We start from the raw sequence: 22,833 nt of genomic DNA on the forward strand, positions 1-22,833 counted from the left end.
TCATAGATTTTAAAACTGAGCCATAATCCAAAAAAAAAAAAAAAAAAAAAAGAAAATTGACATCAAAGGTCTAAATCTCTAAGGATGAAATAAAACACTTCAAAAGAAAAATGCACTGGATTATGAAATTTTTTTATTTTTTTTTTTTCTGTTTAAAGCAGTGTATTTTAATATCTGTAAAAATGCACAGCTATGAGAAAGTGGGCACGTAAACATCCTGGAGGCATCCAAGCTGGCCAGGCCTGAATAGCGCTGGTCTGCAGTATTGCGCAGAAGCACCCTGAAAACTTTGTACATTCATAGAGGCACTGTGCGATGTACTGTGTGGTGGCTGTGTCCAGGGGTCTCAGCTCAAAAATGCCCAAATTGCAGGGAGAAAGTTCCCATCTGTTTGTTGTCACGTGCTGTTCATAGATAGAAACTGCAGCCATCGACTAATTTGTAGTCAGATTTAGCTGTAGCTCACCACACCTAGGGCAGGCAGAGCAGTGGAACAGCTCTCCTCTCCGTGCAAAACAGTACCCTCTCCTGCTCCACCAGGCACTGTCTCACCCTGCAAAATGCATTCCTTCTGTTGCACATACTTTATATGAGCACTCAGATGGGCAAAGCTCAGTCACTCAGGCCTTCAGCAGCAGAAAATATAAAAAAACCTCTCACCGCCAAACTTTTCACCAAATAGAGATTATTTGCAGGTTGCTCATGGTTACATTCATTATTGATATCATAATGTGTGGAGGTCATTTACTATCCACTCTCCTATCCCCCACAGGAGCTTTGGATCATGATTTTTAGCTTGCAAAGATAATATCTCTTTAAACAAAAATCTGTATAAACCTAGAGACAGAAACCTGATAGAAACGTGATAGAACCCTGATAGAAATTAGTCTGGCCAGGGATGTCAAGGACAACAGGAAAAGCTTCTATAGATATCTTAGTGATAAAAGGAGGACGAGGGAAAACGTGGGTCCCCTCCGGAATGAAATGGGTGACCTGGTTACCCAGGATATGGAGAAGGCTGAGGTAGTCAACGACTTCTTTGCCTCAGTCTTCACTGGCAAATCCTTGAGCCACACTGCCCAAGTCACAGAAGGCAGGGACTGGGAGAATGCAGAACCGCCCACTGTAGGAGAAGATCAGGTTCAAGAATATCTAAGGAACCTGAAGGTGCACAAGTCCATGGGACCTGATGAGATGCATCCATGGGTCTTGAGGGAACTAGCGGATGAAGTGGCCAGGCCACTCTCCATCATATTTGAGAAGTCCTGGCAATCCGGCAAAGTTCCCACCGACCGGAAGAGGGAAAACCTAACCCCCATTTTCAAGAAGGGTAAAAAGGAAGACCCAGGGAGCTACAGGCCAGTCAGTCTCACCTCCGTGCCTGGCAAGATCATGGAGCAGACCCTCCTGGAGACTATGCTCAGGCACATGGAAAATAAGGAGGTGATTGGTGACAGCCAACATGGCTTCACTAAGGGCAAATCGTGCCTGACAAATTTGGTGGCCTATGATGGCGTTACAATGTTGGTGGACAAGGGAAGGGCAACTGACGTCATCCACCTGAACTTGTGCAAGGCATTTGACACTGCCCCGCACGACACCCTTGTCTCTAAATTGGAGACATGGATTTGATGGATGGACCACTCGATGGATAAGGAATTGGCTGGATGGTCGCACTCAAAGACTTGTGGTCAATGGCTCAATGTCCAAGTGGAGAACAGTGACAAGGGGCGTTCCTCAGGGGTCGGTACTGGGACTGGCACTTTGTCGGCGACATGGACAGTGGGATCAAGTGCACCCTCAGCAAGTTTGCCAACACCACCAAGCTGTGTGGTGTGGTTGACACGCTGGAGGGAAGGGGTGCCATCCAGAAGGACCTTGACAGGCTGGAGAGGTGGGCCCATGCGAACCACATGAAGTTCAACAAGGCCAAGTGCAAGGCCCTGCACGTGGGTCGGTGCAATCCCAAGCACGACTATAGGCTGGGTGAGGAATGGATTGAAAGCAGCCCTGAGGAGAAGGATTTGATTGATGAGAAGCTCAACATGAGCCACCAGTGTGCACTTGCAGCCCAGAAAGTCAACCATGTCCTGGGCTGTATCAAAAGAAGCATGACCAGCAGGTCGAGGGAGGTGATCCTGCCCCTCTACTCCGCTCTTGTGAGACCCACCTGGAGTACTGCATCCAGCTCTGGGGGCCCCAGTGCAGGAGAGACATCAAGCTGTTGGAGCGAGTCCAGAGGAGGGCCACGAAGCTGCTCAGAGGGCTGGAGCACCTCTTCTGTGAGGACAGGCTGAAAGAGTTGGGATTGTCCAGCCTGGAGAAAAGGCAGCTCCGTGGAGATCTAATTGCAGCTTACCAGTACCTGAAGGGGCCTACAGGAAAGATGGTGAGGGACTGTTTATCAGGGAGTGTAGTGACAGGACAAGGGGTAATGGGTTTAAGCTGAAGGAGGGTCGATTTAGATTAGATGTTAGAAAGAAATTCTTTACTGTTAGAGTGGTGAGGGTGTAAGGCACTGGAACAGGTTGCCCAGAGAGGTTGTGGATGCCCCATCCCTGCAAGTGTTTAAGACCAGGTTGGATGAGGCTTTGGGCAACATGGTCTAGTGGAGGGTGTCCCTGCCCACAGCAGGGGGGTTGGAACTAGATGATCTTTGAGGTCCCTTCTAACCCAAACTATTCTATGATTCTATGATTGCAATTGTCTTTGGTAATGCTTTTGTTATGTTTTGATGCTTTGATGACAAGTTTAAAAGCCTTGGCTGCTGTGCTTTTTCCACAAAGCGATAGTCATGGTTCTTGAATTCTTGAGCACTCCTAGGACTAGCAGTTGATAGACTCTCTTTTATCATTTCATTGAGGCTCTGACATTACTTGTTGGTACTATTCCTTCAAAATGCTTTTGATGTTAACCTCAAAAACAGTAACCAAAAAACCATAGTAAAAATGGATGGAGGCAGAAGTTGGTAAGGGTGAAAGAGAGAAAGAGATTACAACCTACTCAGTGTAATAATATTCTGACTCCAGCTCTGAAAATAAAAAAATCCACTTAGCAAAAAGCCAAAACTTCACCTTAGTGAAATTTTCACCCAAATAACTTGCATTTCCTGTAGTTTTTAATTTCTCGCATTTGTAAATTCATACAGCAAAGTGAACATAGCCTAGAGACTTTGAAGTAGAGCTGTTGAAAAATGTAAGAACCGGCAAATTCAGGGCATATAGACACAACGCAAAAGAAGCCTGACGCTGGAAGATCCTCATTTTACAAATCTTTGGCTGCAGCCATTCTTTGACTGTTAACTGGAAAATGAGTTGCACTCCCAACAATATCTTCAGTGTCAAGTCAGCCTGCCAAACTATCACAAGTGCTGGTTTGATTTCAGAGGAGGGAATATTTTGAATGAATCTTGAGACAAGTCTCATTTCTTGGTATTTCATCGTTTGCTCTGTCAGCTGACATGTGCCTTTTTAGTCTTTTTTATTTTAGTTGCCTCTGTCTTAATATATTTGTCTCAAAGCAGGACTCACCTTCTTAAGCTATAGACAAGAATATAACATAGCAAAGATGGAAAAGAACCTCTTGCACAGTGCATCAATCACAGCTATCAGAGGTTAATGCCATTCTTGAATAGAAAGGATTTAAAAATCTGATTATAGTGCATTCTTGTTAAAAAGATCTAACAGTATTTTAACTCTTATAGTGCTCTGACTCTGTGTATGTATCCTTCTTTACGTATTAGACATAATCAGAACAGCTCATCTGGGTCATAGGTCCAACACTGGCAATAATTCAATGCAAGCAAAGTGGGTGATTTTGTTGCTGGTTGGTTTTTTTCTTGGTGAGTTTTTTTGTTTGTTGTTTGTTTGTTTGAAGGGCAGTTAGCTGTGCTTTAAAGAAAGTAGTCATGGATTTCTACCATCAGTTCTGTGGCAGTGAATTCTGAGTCCTTCTGACTGGATTGTGCTATATTCAGCAAAATTCTCAGTGTACTCATTGATAAGATGTCTGATAATTTCTCAGCGGCTGTCTTGTGAAAATTGACAGGTGACCTTCAAGACAATGATGCAGCTTCTTTCTTCATTTATGTTGATAGATATGTATTTAGGTTTTCATTCTTTTTTTCCAGCAGTTTTCTGTTACTTTTGTTTCTATTTTTTTGGTCTCCTTTTCTTCTGCTTATTTTCTGTTGAAGGTTTTTCATGCTTGGTGTTCATCATTAGGTTTCATTATTCTAAGTGAATAAAAAAAAAAACATGGGACTGTTCAGACTACAGATATTTGAACAGTGAATATGTGATATGAAAATAGGCCATTACAGGTGCCTAAAGTTTATGCTAAAATATTCATATATCTGCATGTTTGTGAACACAAAACTTGTTTTTCACAGTTTATATAAGGTGAATCAGTTCATTCAAGTACTCTACATCACGTTCAATTAACTGCTACTCCCCTATAGAAAAAAATTAAGCAATTGGTTTTTTTCTGGTTTAGTTTGAATTATTCAAATCCTCATATAATTTTTTTTTTTGTTTTCTACCACTGAGAGTCAGTAAGCAGTGGTAATGGAATCATTTACACCAAAGCCAACCTGTTGACTGAAATGAGGTTACTTCTAATGCCTTTTTTTCTCTGGCTGACTGCAGATGAGAAATATTGAAAATCTTATTTTCCAGTACTACAGGCTATAATGAAGTCTGAGTCTGAAGTTCTTCTGTCTCTAAGAGGTAGCAGGTTTATTTTTAAGACATTGAACAGTTGGTAGAACTGTCCATAGATGCAACTCTCCAAAGACCCATCAGCACAATGTACACTCAAGCTCAATCTTAAGATCAATCTTTAAAAAAAAAAAAAGTCTTAAAATGCCTTGAAAAGGCAGAAAAAATGAAAGACAGCAGTTCAACACTCTATTATACCACTCTGTTTTCTTGATTATGTTTTTAAGTATCTATCTAATTACTGAAAAGGAAAGAAAAAAATCTCACATGGTGTGGAAAACACTGTTAAGATGTGATACTGAGATAGATATGAAGAGCCCTTCACTTAAATCAGATTCAATGTTTCCACATTGTTAACCTTTGTCCTCAGTCACTGACCATTTTGTTACACAGTGGGCCACAGACTTCACATTTACGGCTTTTCTAAAGCGCACTTGTCAGCTTCCACTATAAATACTCACACCCATATCATCTTGGAAGCTTGATAACAAACTGCCGTAAATACCCAACATGGTGTCACAAATATAGAAACGCACTTCACAACACTAAGGGGCCACCATGAATGTCCTTTGCTAAGTATCAGGATAACAAATGGTATTAATGTGGCACAAGGCAAACATTGCAGGCTTCCTAGATTGGAAAAAAAATAAATAGTGTTTTAAAAGGCTAGTTATCTGGAGATAACTCTTGGAATACCTCTGGCAGCATTATTTTTAAGCAAAACAAAAGAATGAAAATAAATGGTTGGTTCTGCCATTGTCCATAGAGACACATGAGAAGAAAGTGTGTTTTTCATGGAGCTATTTATTATTACTGTGCTCCTCAGTGAAAATGGTCAGCCCAGAACCCATCATTTTATATGTGGAACTAGAATATTTTTTCCCATGTGCATCACTTTACAATTCTCTACACTAACTTTCATATGCTATTTTCATTACTCAAGCAGTCTCCTATAGTCCTTTTGCAGTTCTTCACTATCTCTCCTTATCCTTTCTATCTGGAATAAATTTCTATCAGAAGCCAACCTTGTCACCTTCCTGCTCACACTCTTTGCCAGAACCTTTAGGAACGTGTTAAGCAGCACAGTGACTGAGCCAACACCCCACCCAACTCTACTGTTACCTCCCTCCATTCAAATAGTTGACTAACTGTGCTTGTTTTCTAGCTCCTATCTTTGGAGCAGTTATTTACTCATGACAGAGTTTTCTCTCTCACCCCGTCATTGCCTAGTTTCTGTAAAAGCACTGAAGAGGCACTGTAAAAAGCCATTTGAGATAGAGGTATCAAAGTATGAAAGAACTAAGGAATGAAGTTAGGAGGCAAGCGCCTATCTCACGTTTCAGGAAGGGAATCCCCTCCCCTGCTTGTCCTAGCCTTTGAAATTCATTGTTGTTTTTTTTCCATAAAATTTGCCATATAAAAGATGATTTAGCCCCAGGGCACTCAGATAGAGGGGAGAGGTGACAAAATACATACAGCTGAAAAATAAGCAAGCACATAATGTTTGCTTTCTGTTACTGCTTTGGCAGTGATCCGTGTCACCTGAGAATTCTACAATCCTGACTGTCTTTGAACACTTCTCCTTTAGTTGGGAAGTAATTGATTTCATAGTGCAGGTTTTTCAAGTCCTCTGCAAAAGCTTCTGCCCTAATTTTTTCTCACTCTCTCATTTTCATCCATTCCTGTGATTTGGCAATTCATTATGCTGCTTCCTGTATTTATATTTTCTTCTGCATAGCAAGGGTTTTCCATTTTCTTCTTCCACTTCTTTCTTAAAGTTTCCTGGGTTTATGTCTCTGATTTTTCTACAAGCTATAACCATCCAATTCAGCCTCCTCAGTGCAATGTGCTAAGCAATTCAGTATTCCTTATAACATGCACAGGAATCAAGTGTACACTTGTTATGAGTGTAACCACAGGACTCTTCTGACTGCCTTTAAGGATGTTCTTCTCCATGTTCCTCAGAAGGCTGTGTTTGCAGTTATTAGGAAGGTTTCACTGAAGACCGAACACTGCATTCACTGCTATCTGAATAAGATATTGCATACTAGGAAAAGTGTAGGGAAATCAATTTAAGTTCATATTAATTTACTTGAGAATCAAAACCTGTCTTTCTTCTCAAGAATCTTTTCGCTTTAAAGGAAATAAAATGCTTAGGTTTCCAAGAAAATTCATATATATATAGATATAGATTGTTCTTAAGACATGTGGAGAAGTTTCTAGACAGTTTTGAGCTTATACTGATCACTTAATTGGATGAAAGAAAGGCAATAAGTATAAATCACAACTACTGTGATACGGGAAATTCTGTACATACCAGATGTAATGGCAGCAGTCAATGCCATAAGACAGGAGGGAATCAGGTGTTTTGTTTGGGGGGTTTTTCCTCTGAAATGTACACAGTATGCTATTACTCATTTTCATCAAGCTACACAATTATAAATCTGTCCATTTTGTCCCATTGAAAAGCTTTCAAGAAGAAGTTTTTATTTCCTAAGGCAACCTTGCACTCTTACAAAGCACTGTAATTAAAACACAGGTAATATGAGGATAGGGTTTTTAATAATCCAACATTTAAATATCTCAGTAGTAAGAGCTGCCCCCATAGCTCATCTGAAATAGTTCAGGAGAAATGAAAACCTCAAAATTCCCATATTTGGGTGCAGTACAGCCCTTCATGATAATAAGCTTGCAACCAGGGTCACTGCACTGAGAGCAAACTGCTGCTCACCCACGTGAAAAGAGGCTGATGAATCCCCATTAAATACAGATGCCTAACTGAAATGCAGCGGCCTTTGGCATCAAGACAGCTTAACCTATTTAAGGTTGTCTAGCTAAGCACTGTGACCTTCAAATGGATATGAATCAGAAGTGAATATTAATTTAATAATGAAGTAATGAATTAATGTGGTGGAGACTGTTTTTTCTTTCTCTGAGTGGCCAGGATTTTTTATTATCCTTACTTTCTGGATGGTATTATATGAATTTAGGGATGGACTAGGGTTAGTAAATATACTGTCCTGCTGCATTTCAGTCTTCAGGCAAGGTTTTTCCCAGATATTCTGTTAAAAAATCTAAAACATTAAGATCAGATTTTGTTAGTTTTAAATAAAAGTGGAAATTCTTGAGAAAATGATTGCTTTTACACAATTTCTATTATACTAAAATACTCAGATAATAAAAATATTCTGGGTAAAAATTGACCAGACATATGTTTATTTTACAACTGTATGTCATGCTTGGCACTAATAAAAATTAATGTAAAGCCTTTTGTTGTTCATCTGTCTACTCAGGTGCCCATAACCCTTTTCCTATGTTTAACGCTGAAATTGGAGTTGCACTGTCGATCCCAACCAGACTAACTCTCAGCAAATCTAATATGTAATAAAAACCGAGATGGGATGGCAAAAAGGTGTCTTCAACACAGCCTTGCTTCTAAAGTATGAAACTGTGATGCTTTAGGGGTAGTTTCAGGGCTTGCCATTCCATTCAGCTGTAACTGGACATGATTTACTAGCAGTTTTCTTCTCTGATTTGCTGTCCATCATGAATATCTTTGTGGGTTAATGAAAAGTTTATGCTTAGCTGACATTTATAAGTATAAAATCAGAAGCCAAGGAATTAATAGAGAACATTAAAGCTGAGCAAAGGAACTTGAATTGCTCATAATTTTCTTGGCACATGAAGCTCTGCAGAATGAGAACTATTTCTGTATGAAGAGCTTTCCCTCTCAGAGGCCTGCTCTTGTGCAAACAAAAGCATTAGATTTGCTTTCACAATAAATAGTGTTAACAGGCTATACTTCCTTCCAGAGGCTTTTCTTAGGGGGAAAAAAAAAATATATATATATATAAATTGTGCCACTTCTCTTCCTTCTCTCTGTATCTCTATATGGAAATCCATGCTGTGTTTAAAATCAGCTTGTAATTGATTTTTATACAGCCACAGGTGTCAACAGAAAACACTGACAACACAGAAGCTTTCATTTTGTATATGCAAGAATAAGAATATAAGAAACACTGAAGAACACACAATTTCATGCTGAAAAAAAATCACTGTGAATCAGGATATTACTACATACTAGAAGGATGAAAACATTAAATTTTACAATTAAGCTAATTAATAGTCAGAATCTATTCTTACTTTTTGACCATCACATTACATATACGTCTTCTAACAGCTACAGAGGCTTAAGTTCTTGATTATTATTGAAGCTTTTTATATCTTTTGTCTGAGAAGAAAAAACACCAACTTCCTCATCTGCTTTTTAACCACCACTTTCAAACAAAGTGGTGGTTTGAGGCTTTTTAAGCCTCAAAATCATCACTGCAAAATTCTAAGTCCTCAGTCCCAGGTGTGTAATGACAAACCTGTTGTGGGCTGTTACTGACCCGAAGAGAAAGGGGGACATTTTGGAACAGTTCTTGTGGGGCAACACAGAGGCACATCAGTGGCTGGAGCTCCCTTGCGACAGCCAAGAACTGAGGGACCTAATCTCTGCTTTCTCCTCTGCCCCCACCTGTGATCAGACAAAATTTCATCTTCAGTCCTCCTTAACCTCAGTCCTGTGCAAATGTCTGTGGAAAACACCTTGGAAAGAGGCTTTTAAGCCGCTAAAATGCAGTGTGCTCACATCTGAGTGACATGACAGAGTAACCATGCCAGTAGGGACTGGCCGAGATTTACTCCCATGTGTGGCGATAGCCAGGGTTTCCTATTGATGGCATGAAAACATTGACTTGACAAGTTCAGCATGTAAACTTAAATGATTCTTTTCTTTTGAAAGTGTAATTGCTATACTGGCAATCATCATCAATTCCATGTGAAGAGCTTGAGAAGGTTGTTGCTCCCAATGACTTTCTGAAATGAGCATATAGTTAACCAGTGGTGCAAAATGAGTAATACTCATGCGACCAATACTCATTTTAAGGCATCTGATTAAATTTCCCTAGATCATAAAGCAAAGGATAAAAGTAATCTTAAATAGTTATCACAGTTATAAACATTTTGCATTAATTTCTAGTCTCTCACACGTATGAAAAGCCAGGTTTTTAATAAGAAATCAAATGTGTGAGAAAATGGATGTTTCCTACTAAAATATCTAAGTTCTTTAAAATATTTTCCCAAATCTTAAAACTAGTTAGCCTAAAAGATTTGGGGGTTTTTTTGAAGTTTTTGTATTTTGGATGATAAGTTTTGGAAGAATTTTGTAGCTGGAAAAAATATGCTTTTAAAATCTTTTATTTTTATTTGAAATGCTTGAAATGGGCAGAAGGAGGTAATGAGAGTTTAAGAATATACCATTGTTTCTGATAAATTTGGAGGAAAGCCCTTATTCTCACAAAAAATTGTTAAAAATAAAAGGGAAAACTCAGAAACATTTCAAGGACTTAAAGACTATGGTCTGCTTTCCTCTCATTTATTCATTTTACTCATTCACATGAGTAGTTTTTGTTATTAGAAGCTTCAAATTAGACACATATTTGAGTGTAGTATAAGATATTATTAAAGTATGAGATAAAAAGAAGAAAAATCATAATCACCAATTTAACATTCTAAGTATCTAGATTCAGGATATGTTCAGGATAGATTCAGGATATGTTCAGGATATATTCAGGATATGTTAAAATTAGGATAAATTTTAAAACTGCTGGCTATTTAAGATTACCTTTTAAAATGACTGCTGGGTCATTTGGGTTGGCTTCTCATTAGCTAGAAAAACTTTCCATAATCAACTTGTACAATATGCACCACCGTGGCAGCACATCTGCAATAAATGTGTTTATGTGATACAAAAGGTCCATGATCTGTTCTATATTATCCCCAGCTTTGCTGGAAGCCTTTAAAAATGGAGCTGTGTAACACATTTTAAAATAACTAAAAATCGTAATGATCAAAATTCATTGCGAAGAACGGCAAGTAAAAAAAAAGAAGCATATAATCTATTCCCACTTCATCCAAAGAAATTGCCATAACCCAGGAGATATCCAGAAATGTTTCCAATTCTGCAAACCAGACCTTGTTTACATTTAGAGGACCTGTCAGCAAAATATACAGATAACTATTTTCATTGCATTTTTCCCGTTTAGATTATTTTAAAACATTTGCATAGTACCACAAATTTACAGGGACCATCAGAAACATACAGATAAAACATGTTTCCCTCCCAGTTCTAATTACACTATATGAATAGTGACCAAATATTTTACTGTTTGCCACTGTTTGCAGTCAGTGCACTCACTTTTATGTAACTAGAGACAGCTTGTAAGTTGGTGTGCTGATTTTCAGGACTCCTGCAGACCAAGCAAGGAACTGCCCACATGAAGAGAATGACTCCCAGGAAATGTGTCCCCAAAATGCTGCTCATCTGCTCTTTAATGCCATAATTGGTGCTGGAAAGAAGGTCAAGTGACCCATTCAAGATCCAGGGCATGGAACTTTCTGTCTTCTGAGGATACTCACCAAGGAACAATTTTTTTGTTTGTTTGTTTGTTTGTTTGTTTTCCCCCTCAGAAAAAGGATCTGGCACATATTGGAACTCCTGTTCTAAGCCAAAGTTCTGTGTTCATTACATACAACTTGTTTATGCCACTTGTTGATTTTATCGAAGTGTGGCACAGGGAAATTAGTCAACAGTCAAAAAGAAGAGGAACAAAAAGCACATTGTCATTGCACAATCATTTTGATCATTTAAAAGTATACATCAATATATATCTATTGTTAGGTTGCACATGATGGACCTCCAAAATGCAGGTATTTTAGAAAAAAAATATTTCATAGAATCATAGAATGTCCTGAGTTGGAAGGGACCCGTAAGGATCATCGAGTCCAACTCCTGGCTCCAGACAGGACCAGCTGAGAGCGTTTTAAGGAAGAAAAGAAGAATTCAATTATATACAAGAAAAAACATTACAAAATTTTCTCTGGAAAGAAACATAAGTGATTTTCAACATCTTTGATTCAATAGAATAGCCCTGAATGTTTAGCAGAGCTCAAACAGAAACAAAATCTCAGCTAAAACCTGGAGTCAAGTTGACCTCTATTTAGCATTGAATATTTTCATGTTAATTTTTAATATTTATCAATATGTACATGTCTCATTCAGTTTGATGCCCAGTACTTCTAAAAACTCCGCAGATAACCAGCCAAATTATTTTAGGGTAGTGATGAGAAAAGTAAACAGTGTGATTTGATTAACTTTTCAACAAAGACACACTGAATGAAGTATACAAATAAAAGGAAGAAGCATTGCAAAATCAGTTTTCATTTAATAGGTAGTAATTATTAAGGGATGGACACCTGTTTGAATCCCAACAGCAACAACAAAAATTAAAATATTATTTTTAATGGTGCAAATAATTAACCACACGGCCAAAGGAAAACATGGATTCTGTAACTTTCTACATATGAAGCCAGGATCCCTCTTTGAAACATAATCTTCAGCCAGACAAAAGTCACATCTTAGCCAAAACCAATTTACTGAGTTGATCAGAGGAGTACATGGGTCAGATTTAGATTTAAGGACTGCTGAAACAAAAAGGCTCTGATTAGATGACATATATTTCTGTATTTAATTAATTGAAGAAATCAATATATCTTTTAAAATTTTTCTTAATTTCTCTTCAAGTTTGTGTTTGGGGATTTTTTGGTTGGTTGATTGTTTTTTGGTTTTGCTTTTTTTTCCCCATTACTGCTATATCACTAGCTTTTTACAATAAACCAATCTGAGTAGAATAAATCTTTAAAATAGATATAAATTTTGTTCACATTTTTGAAGATAAAGCTGTTCAACCCAGCAGGTTTTTTAGGTTTTGCTCCTTGTCCCCATTATGTATTTGTAACTTCAGAGAATAAGTAATCCTGCCACATTACTTGGTACAGCTATTTAAATGATTTATACCATGTGAATTGATACAATCTCCTTTTAGACTTCCTCACAGTATTTGTCAGATTTGTCTACCAGACCTGCTATCAAGGTCCCATTTATCTGTACACCATATTTGCAATTCTTTCTAAAATTGCCTAATTTTTCAATGCCATTTTATTGTGGCTATAATTCTTCTAGGTTGAAATTCATCCTATTTAAAAACTTTGTTCAAGACTTGTGTATCACTGAAGTACCATCGAGCTTTCAAAATAAGGCTTTGTGCTGATCTCATGGATGAAGTAGGATTCCAGCTTCTGAGGCTATTTGTCAATTGCTTGTAATTATGTATGAGTGGAAGATTTAGAAAACTTTGGGAAAAAGATCTCTGTAACTTGTCTATTAAAAAGTTATTTCACTCTCTGAAATTATCCTTTTGTTATTCAGAAGTTAAATATATATGTCAAGACCTGTCAAACTGGTTGTATAAAAATGATATTAATGGAAATGCCTGGAGAACAAATTTGCTAAAATAAAAGTCCTCTAGAGCTGGAAGAGCCCAGCTACTGCTGATTCCATGACGTAGACATTTTCAGTAGAAGTTAAAAAGGCATAAGTGACCCCTTCTTTCCTTATACACAGTATTTGTTGGTTTGTTGGTTTTTTGTTTGGTTTTGGGTTTGTTTTTTTTTTTTAAATGAAATTTACCTAACAAAGAAGGATTAAATAAAGCTTTTGGACCACATAAGTGCAATGTTTTAATCCCATTTATAAGGACTTTAAAAGACATAGCTTTGAAAACTTACATAATCATTCCTCCAGAGTTGGGATTAAATGTTTTTTTTGACGTCTCTTGCTCTCTGGCCTTCAGTTATGAAGTCATTCAGAGTGAAACTGTAGCTGAGATTTCCACTCATCTATAGTGAGACTCAGAGGTTTAGCAATTCAGTTTTTCTGAGATCAGACAGAAAACATACACAGAGATTTCATTTTCAATTAGCTGTTCCACATTATTCTGAGATAAATCATTCATGTTTATACTCATGGATTTGGTCTCCTGAACCCAGCCAAGAAACTATTGACAAGAGGGATCATAACTAACCCACTAGATGGATAAAAAGAAAGAAAAAAAATGTTATTTAAAAACAATATGGAACATTTTATTGAAGCACAATTACTATTATTGCAAAGTCCATCTTTCCCTCACTCCCCCCCCCCCCCCCCCAATTTCTGGAGAAATCCAGGTTAACAACTGAGGAGTTTAGTAGTATAGTCTTCCTAGGGAATAGATTTTGTCTGTGCAGAGAACTAGTGCTTCATCTTAAATAACATTTCTTCCACATGTTGAGTTAAAAATTAAACACTTATGTTTCACCTCTTATTTTAAAATAGGTAAACTTGACCAATTTCTCACGTATTTTCCAGCATAAGGTGATATACAGTATTTTACCTTGTTGCAAAGACAACCTTATAGTTAATGAGTTATGTATGTGTATATGTTGAAGTGTTTAATATATTAGACAAATCAAATAGGTTCCTCTCAGTTCACTGTGCACTTACCTACTAGAATAAGTGTTTGATACATTATTAAAGAGGAATAAATACTTAGATACATTAAGTAATTACCATTAGCTACTTTGATAGTAATGTTCAGCTGCTTGGAATATATCCTGAATATACTGTAATACTCATTTTTACCATACCTCATCCCTCTTCTTCACTTAGATTGTTATATAATCTTAGGAAAAAAACTATACTAAAGAGAGGCAATTAAATAATAATGTCCTGGTTTCAGGTGAGAGGATTGATTTTTCTTCATAGTAGCTAGTGTGGGGATACGTTTTGGATTTGTGCTGGAGACAGCATTGATAATATAGAGATGTTTTTGTTCTATGGACTTATTGTTGAGCAGTGTTTACACGGGGCCAAGGCCTTTTCTGCTTCTTGCACTGCCCTGCCAGCAGGATGCCTGGGGGTGCACAAGGAGTTGGGAGGAGACACAGACAGGACAGGTGACCCAAACTGACCAAAGGGGTATTCCATACTATATGACGTCATGCTCAGTTTATAAGGAGCTTGGGGGAAGGGGCGAGGGGGGGGTGGCGGCGGCGTTCGGAGCAATGGCGTTTGTCTTCCCAAGTAACCGTTACGCGTGACAGAGCCCTGCTTTCCTGGGGATGGCTGAACACCTGCCTGCCCATGGGAAGTGGTGAATGAATTCCTTGTTTTGCTTTGCTTGTGCGCGCGGCTTTTGCTTTACCTATTAAACTGTTTTTATCTCCACCCATGAGTTTTCTCACTTTAACTCTTCCAATTCTCTTCCCCATCCCGATGGGGGGGAGTGAACGAGTGGCTGCGTGGTGCTCAGCTGCTGGCTGGGGTAAAACCACGACAGTCTTCTGGCGCCCAACGTGGGGCACGAAGGGTTCGAGATAATGACAGATTTGATCAGAATGTGCTAGATTGAATTTATAGCCGCTATTAGCTATTTAGTATTAGCTGTTTAGCTATTAATTGGCAGGCTCCTGTGCTTGCCATGGGGCTTGCTTGCCTTACTATCTATTAGAGTCTAGTGCTCGTTAGTGGCTGCTTTGTGCTTTCGCTGCTCGCTGTACTGCTGTACTTCTTATCATTTTACTGTGCTGTGCCTGGGAACATTTTGATAACAGCAATGGCGATGCGCCTGGGCTGGCAGGTGGCCAGGGCATCGCTGCTGTTTTTGTGCTGCTGTACTGGACAGGCTGGAACTCCTGTGTGCACTCGAGTCGCAGGGACTGTGACCTGTGGATGATTCCACGTCGGAGCAGGACACCCCAAAGCGTCTGTGGCTGTGGTTGCATCTGTACCACAGCAGGTATATCTCAAAGCGTCTGGGGCCGTGGTTGCGTCTGTGCCGCAGCAGGTGTATCTCGAAGTGTCTGGGGCCGTGGTTGCGTCTGTGCCGCAGCAGGTATATCTCGAAGTGTCTGGGGCCGTGGTTGCGTCTGTGCAGCAGCAGGTATACCTCTGGAAGGACTGTGAGCCAAGGATAAGTCCATGCTGGAGAAGGTACACCTTGGAGCATCTGTGGCAAGGATAAGTCCATGCTACAGCAGGTACACCTTGAAGCATCAGTGGCTGTGCATGGGTCATGCTGGAATATTTCAAAGTGTGTGGCCATGGATGAGCCCATGATAGGGCAGGTTTATTTCTGAGAGGACTGAAGTGACTGTGACTGTGGGCAAGGCCACGCTGGAGCAAGTGTATCTCTGAAGGCACTGTGGCCCATGGAGAAGGCCATGCTGGAACAGGTGCACCTCGAAGTGACTGTGGCTGTGGATAAGTCTATGCCACAGCAGGTGTACCCCTGGAGAAACTGTGGCTCATGGATAAGGCTCCACTTGGAGCAGGTACACCCCTAAGGGACTGCAGTCTGAGGATAAGTTCAAGCCGGAGCAGGGGCAAGGGGAGGTGTTCATTGCAATGGTAAACTTGATGGTCTGACTCGAAGGGACCAGGGGTGGACATTGTAATGGAAATACCTTTAAATTGTTGTAACCCATGATTTGAGTTGCATGTTACAGGAATTACTGTAGCAGAAATCACCTGAACCAATGGAGAACAAACCTTACAGGGGGCAGCGCAAGTGCAGCAGTGGACCTGACCTGAGCTGGTTTTGGTGCCCAGTAACTCCACGTCAACCACCTCTCCTGTCCTGAGTGACCACCATGGTGGATGGAGCCCAAGGTTGTGGACCAAGTCAACCCAATGGACATTTTGCAGACATTTATGGACATTTTAAAAGGGTGGTCCACAAAATAAGGGAATGATATCAGCATATTATATCAAGGGATGAGAAGGGTGGTGGTGCTTAATGAGGATGTATTGAATTGTGTGGGACCTGGGCATGACGTAAATAGTATGGAATAAGGGGTGGATAATGTCCTGGTTTCAGGTGAGAGGATTGATTTTTCTTCATAGTAGCTAGTGTGGGGATACGTTTTGGATTTGTGCTGGAGACAGCATTGATAATATAGAGATGTTTTTGTTCTATGGACTTATTGTTGAGCAGTGTTTACACGGGGCCAAGGCCTTTTCTGCTTCTTGCACTGCCCTGCCAGCAGGATGCCTGGGGGTGCACAAGGAGTTGGGAGGAGACACAGACAGGACAGGTGACCCAAACTGACCAAAGGGGTATTCCATACTATATGACGTCATGCTCAGTTTATAAGGAGCTTGGGGGAAGGGGCGAGGGGGGGGTGGCGGCGGCGTTCGGAGCAATGGCGTTTGTCTTCCCAAGTAACCGTTACGCGTGACAGAGCCCTGCTTTCCTGGGGATGGCTGAACACCTGCCTGCCCATGGGAAGTGGTGAATGAATTCCTTGTTTTGCTTTGCTTGTGCGCGCGGCTTTTGCTTTACCTATTAAACTGTTTTTATCTCCACCCATGAGTTTTCTCACTTTAACTCTTCCAATTCTCTTCCCCATCCCGATGGGGGGGAGTGAACGAGTGGCTGCGTGGTGCTCAGCTGCCGGCTGGGGTAAAACCACGACAAATAATAGTGATACTTCACAGGTCTATTACTTCAGTTATCTTAAAAATCAGAACAAATAGTGCTCACTATCTAACTAATCTACCAGGAAACCTTTTAGAGGAAGGTGCAGTGAACTACTTCACATTCAGTGGCAGAGCCAAAACCAGACTACTGACAGGAAACATAATTCCATTGCATTCTCCACTAAATTCTCTAGAGAGGGCAGGAAAAAGAAAAAAAAAAAAAAAAGAGGAAAAAGAAGAAACAACAGAAAACACAATATATATTCACTTATATTGCAATACAAAAGAGATGGAAATGCTCATAAAGTTGTTATAGTAGTGATCCACTATTACACTTAATAGAAATGACGAACTGTTGGTTGTGCTACAGACACAAGTTCCGCTCAAAATTAAAGCACGCTGAAAGGAGAAGAGAATAATTTCTGTCTTACATGCACCCTTACAATACAGACATGCTGTGTTGGGTTTGCGTGGCAAGGTTTTGGTAGCGGGGGGGGCTACAGGGGTGGCTGCTGTGAGAAGCTGCTAGAAGCTTCCACTGTGTCTGATAGAGCCAATGCCAGCTGGCTCCAAGACGGACCTGCCGCTGGCCAAGGCCAAGCCAATCAGCGCCTCTGTGATAAGAAAGAGAAAAACAGTTAGAGAGGGCTTTTTGCAGCCAGAGAGAGGAGTGAGAAGATGTAAGAACATCTGCAGACACCAAGGTCAGTGCAGAAGGAGGGGGAGGAGGTGCTCCAGGCACTGGAGCAGAGATCCCCCTGCAGCCCGTGGTGAAGACCATGGTGAAACAGGCTGTCCCCCTGCAGCCCATGGAGGAAGGATGAGGGGGTGTAGAGATTCCACCTGCAGCCCATGGAGGACCCCACGCTGGAGCAGGTGGAGGCACCTGAAGGAGGCTGTGGCCGGTGGGAAGCTCATGCTGGACCAAGCTCCTGGCAGGACCTGTGGACCCGTGGAGAGAGGAGCCCACGCCAGAGCAGGTTTGCTGGCAGGACTTGTGACCCCGTGGGGGACCCACGCTGGAGCAGTTTGCTCCTGAAGGTCTGCACCCCGTGGAGGAGACTCACGTTGGAGAAGGCCATGAAGGACTGTCTCCCGTGAGAGGGACCCCACGCTGGAGCGGGGGAACAATGAGTCCTCCCCCTGAGGATGAAGAAGCAGCAGAAACACCGCGTGAGGAACTGACCGTAACCCCCACTCCCCGTCCCCCTGTGCCGCTGTGGGGGGCGGAGGTTGAAGCCAGGAGTGAAGTTGAGCCCGGGAAGATGGGAGGGGTGGGGGGAGGTGTTTTTAAGATTTGGTTTTATTTCTCATTCCTCTACTCTGTTTTGCTTAGTAATAAATAAGATGAATTCCCTCTCTAAGTTCGGTCTGTTTTGCTCGTGATGATAATTAGTGAATGATCTCTCCCTGTCCTTATCTCAACCCGTAAGTTTTCTTTCATTGTACCTTTTCTCCCCTGTCTAATGAAAGACGGGAGTGATAGAGCAGCTCTGGTGGGCACCTGGCCCTCAGCCAGGGTCAACCCATCACGCATGCATATATAATATTGTTCCACTGCCACATGGGAAATACCACTTTTTAAATGCAAATACTTAGTATTTTGAAGTGTTGGACATGCTGTCAGGCCGAAAACCTGAAAGACAGAAATGTCAGGATTTCTGAATTTCAGCTGAATTTCAGTACCTAAATACCATCAGCTATAGAAGACTGAATTCAATTTCTGTAAAAATAAATATATAGGGAAAGTACTTTTTCCTAATTATTGTATTAACCCTAATATAATCCTGCCCAAAAAAATCTCCATGATGCCATGCAATTGTTCTAACATACCTTAGGAGCTTTCAAGATCAATTTTTCTTTAATGCATGATCTTTTTGGGGATCAGTATTGGAACCAGCACTGTTTAACATTTGTCAGCAACATGGACAGTGGGATTCAGTGCACCCTCAGCAAACTTGCTGACAACACCAAGCTGTGTGGTGTGGTCGACACACTGGAGGGAAGGGATGCCATCCAGAGGGACCTTGACAGGCTTGAGAAGTGGGTCTGTGAGAACCTCATGAAGTTCAACAAGGCCAGTGCAAGGTCCTGAATATTAGCAAATAAGAAAACTGGAGAGGAAGATTTTATAAGGGCATGTAGTGATAGGACAAGGGGGAATGGTTTCAAACTAAAAGAGGGTAGATTTAGATGAAATATTGGGAAGAAATCCTTCGCTGTGAGGGTGGTGAGGCACTGGAACAGGTTGCCCAGAGGAGCTGTGAATGTCCCCTCCGTGGAAGTGTTGAAGGCCAGGCTGGATGGGGCTTTGGGCAAGGTGGTCTAAGTGGAGGGTGTCCCTGCCCATGGCAGGGGGGTTGGAACTAGATGATCTTTAAGGTCCCTTCCAACCCAAACTATTCTATGATTCTATTATTCTATGATTTTTCTTATTCTCCATATAATAATATGGATTCTTGAAAATGGAAAATCATCATGTGTCTAGACAGGGCAATACTGGGAAATAGGTGCAGAATGGCACAAGTTTCTCTTTCAAAGCACTGAAGATTCAAAGGAAAGACTTTAGCAATAGCAGAACATATTATTAGATGTAGGCTTTTTTGAAAGTGTTACTGAAGAGATTAAATTATTATTTCTTAACAGTATGTTTCTGTTCTTATGGAATTTTGGAATCTATGGAATCTGGAACTTGTCCTAAAATTTTTTGATTCCTACATCTACAATATAGATGTGTTACAGGAAAATGGGGTTTAACTGCAATCTCTGTAGTGCAGTAAAAAAGATCTGATGTTGGAAAGTCAAAGCAAACTCTCAGAGGAGTACAGGAAACTGATTAACAATAAATAATGAGGGAAAACATGAAAACACTTTTATAAGATGCAACAGTAGAGAAGGAGATTATGAAAATATTTCTGTAGGACAGACTGTTTAATAGAGGGACAAACATGTCGAGAAAGCCATGGCTTTTTCAAATAGTGTTCCTTTGACCCAGGTCTTTTTTTCTTTTTTTTTTCTCTATGAATGAAAAATGGATGTATAAAATAGAGCAGCACACTACTTTTCTTTGCATGGCATGCATTTTTATATATTTTGCATAGTGACATTTACAAGCCAATGTGCTTTGCAGAATAAAGTACATTGCTTTTAAAGGGGAAGTTTGTGTAAACTTATGTTAATATCAGGTTAATATAGCAATTGCATTAACAAGGACAGAATTGCTTAAACACTAAAGAAATTAATGTAAAATTTATCTGGGCAATACATATTTATAAGGCACATACAGATGCAAATCATGAGCTATATTTCTTTAATAAGAAATGAGCAATTTACTTCAGCATAAATACATTTCTCAGACTTTATTTATTGAAGGACATTCAGCTGAAACCTCTTTTGGCTGCTGCATAAAATATTTACAGAATGTTTTTATCATTAATTTTTTTAGAATCCTTGAAATTTTTATTTATTTTTTTTTCTGGCTAGTATATAGAATCAGAAATATAAATCTAGTCAAAATAAAAGCTGTCACTGAAAGCATAATGCCAAAGATGGCAAATCATACTAGTTTTCCTGTGTCACACCTTATATCAGCACCTTTTATCTTCAATATTTTGTATCTTCATACTTTTATTTGGGGGGCCTGTAAGGTGTTATTAAGTAAAGATATGAATCATAGAATGGTTTGGGTTGGAAGGGACCTTAAAGATCATCTAGTTCCTACTCCCCTGCCATAGGCAGGGATACCCTCTACTAGACCAGGTTGACCAAAGCTCCATCCAATCTGGCCTTCAACACTTCCATGGAGGGGGCATTCACAGCTTCTCCGGGCAACCTGTTCCAGTGTCTCACCACCCTCACAGTGAAGAATTTTTTCCTTAAATCTAATAAAAATTTGCCCTCTTTTAGTTTAAACCCACTGCCCCTTGTCCTATCACTACACTCCCTGATAATGAGAACATCTCCAGCTTTTCTGTAAGCCCCCTTTAGGGGGTGGTTGCAATAATGTCTCCCCAGACCCTTCTCTTTTCCAGGCTAAACAACCCCAACTCTTTCAGCCTGTCTTCATAGGAGAGGTGGAAATGAAATACCATATTACATCATTGACCGTATGCTTATTCTGGATCTAAGAGTCAGTCATAATCTCAAAAAATTCTTTAGTCTGCTTCATTGTCCCATTGCAAAGGCAAGTTAGAGGTACACAAGATAAGCACATGCACACTTGATTTTGTCTAAAAGCTGCAGTTAAGTTCCTAAACTTTCGAATTCTCTGTGAACCACGTCCAAACTCGGAATCTTTTAGTATTGGTTCCAACTCTGCAATAAATAATTGCTTTACACACACAATATGTGTTTGACATTTCCTGCAGTGACAATTTTTGGTACCCAAAATTTTAGAGAAAAGGATAAAGGAACTCTGTGTCATTTATGTCTGTATGTAGTTTTGCTCTCTCCCTTCCAAAGTTCTCAAAGGCTATTTCATACATCCCTGAGGGGCTAGACTTGAGGAAAAGTGACTCCTTTGTTGCATCTCTTTTTTCCAAGCTGTGTTTTACATCTTGTGGTGTCATCAACCAGTATATCAAGAGCATTACTGCACTTGACTTTCCTTATTTTCTGCTGACAATATCCTCAGGGTTGATAAATGGTCCTGCTTTCATGTAGAAGGCAATGTACTTATTTGGATCCTGTATATAAGTTTATGAAATCATGACATTCTGCAGCAGTGACTGGAACAACAAGCAAAGGCTATTACATCAGTTAACCCTTAGGGGATGATTGTTGGCGTCTGTTGTCTTGTCATTAACTCCTTGAGGTCTGAAAATGTGTATTACTAATAATAACAAGATGCAGTTCAACAGTTTCAAAGGAGCATCAAGTTTACTGCCATGCAAGCTAAAAAATAATAATTATATTTGGCTTGTATTTTTAAAGATTCTAAAATTATGTACATGTTTCTGCAAGAAAATACAGAAGACAAATGTTGCTTGTAGGTAGTGCGAGGAGAGAGAATTGAAAGCACAGAAAAGGAATATAATCTTTCTGTCTTGCTCACTTTTATGCTGTACATTTCTGTTTAAGCTTGATTCAGCTAGGACCAGCATCTTGGTGATATGTATTCAAGGAATCACAAGGTGAGCTTCAGGGAGTGTAAAGCCTGGACTGCTTGCAGTAGCCTTTGAAACACTTTTCACTTAACCGCAATTCTCAGTTCTAGCTCACACACAAAAATAACTAAATTGATAAAGCACATAAGGAGAAGCTGAAGTAAATGGCAGAGGGAGGAGGATTATTTCAAAGCCAAGAGAAAATAGATTCCAATCAGTCTAACTCCCCACACAGTCTTGGGCCAGGGCGGCTGCATACCCCGCAGCCAGGCTTTCTGACTGCCTCTGCTACTTGAGATGCATGCAGTCATGCTTTGGCACATGTCTCCAGTTCTTCCACAGCTCAAACGTCCATTTCATACCAATCCTTTCAATGGTCCTCTAAAAAGCAGCTATAAAATACATTTATTTTAAGCTCTTTGGAACAGGAAATAGCTCTGTTTAAATCAGTTTCTAGAGTCTGTAGACAAGAAATCACTAACCTATCTTGCATTACAATAGAAATGACAAGTGCTCCTAATAAATGGAAGCAAATTTATTTTGCCAATGCCAACCCTGCATCTGCATGTCCCAAACAGATGGGTTCACAAATCAGTTGGCTGCAATTTTG

Source organism: Balearica regulorum, chromosome 5 (assembly GCF_011004875.1).
Source record: "Balearica regulorum gibbericeps isolate bBalReg1 chromosome 5, bBalReg1.pri, whole genome shotgun sequence".
NCBI classification, from domain to species: domain Eukaryota; kingdom Metazoa; phylum Chordata; class Aves; order Gruiformes; family Gruidae; genus Balearica; species Balearica regulorum.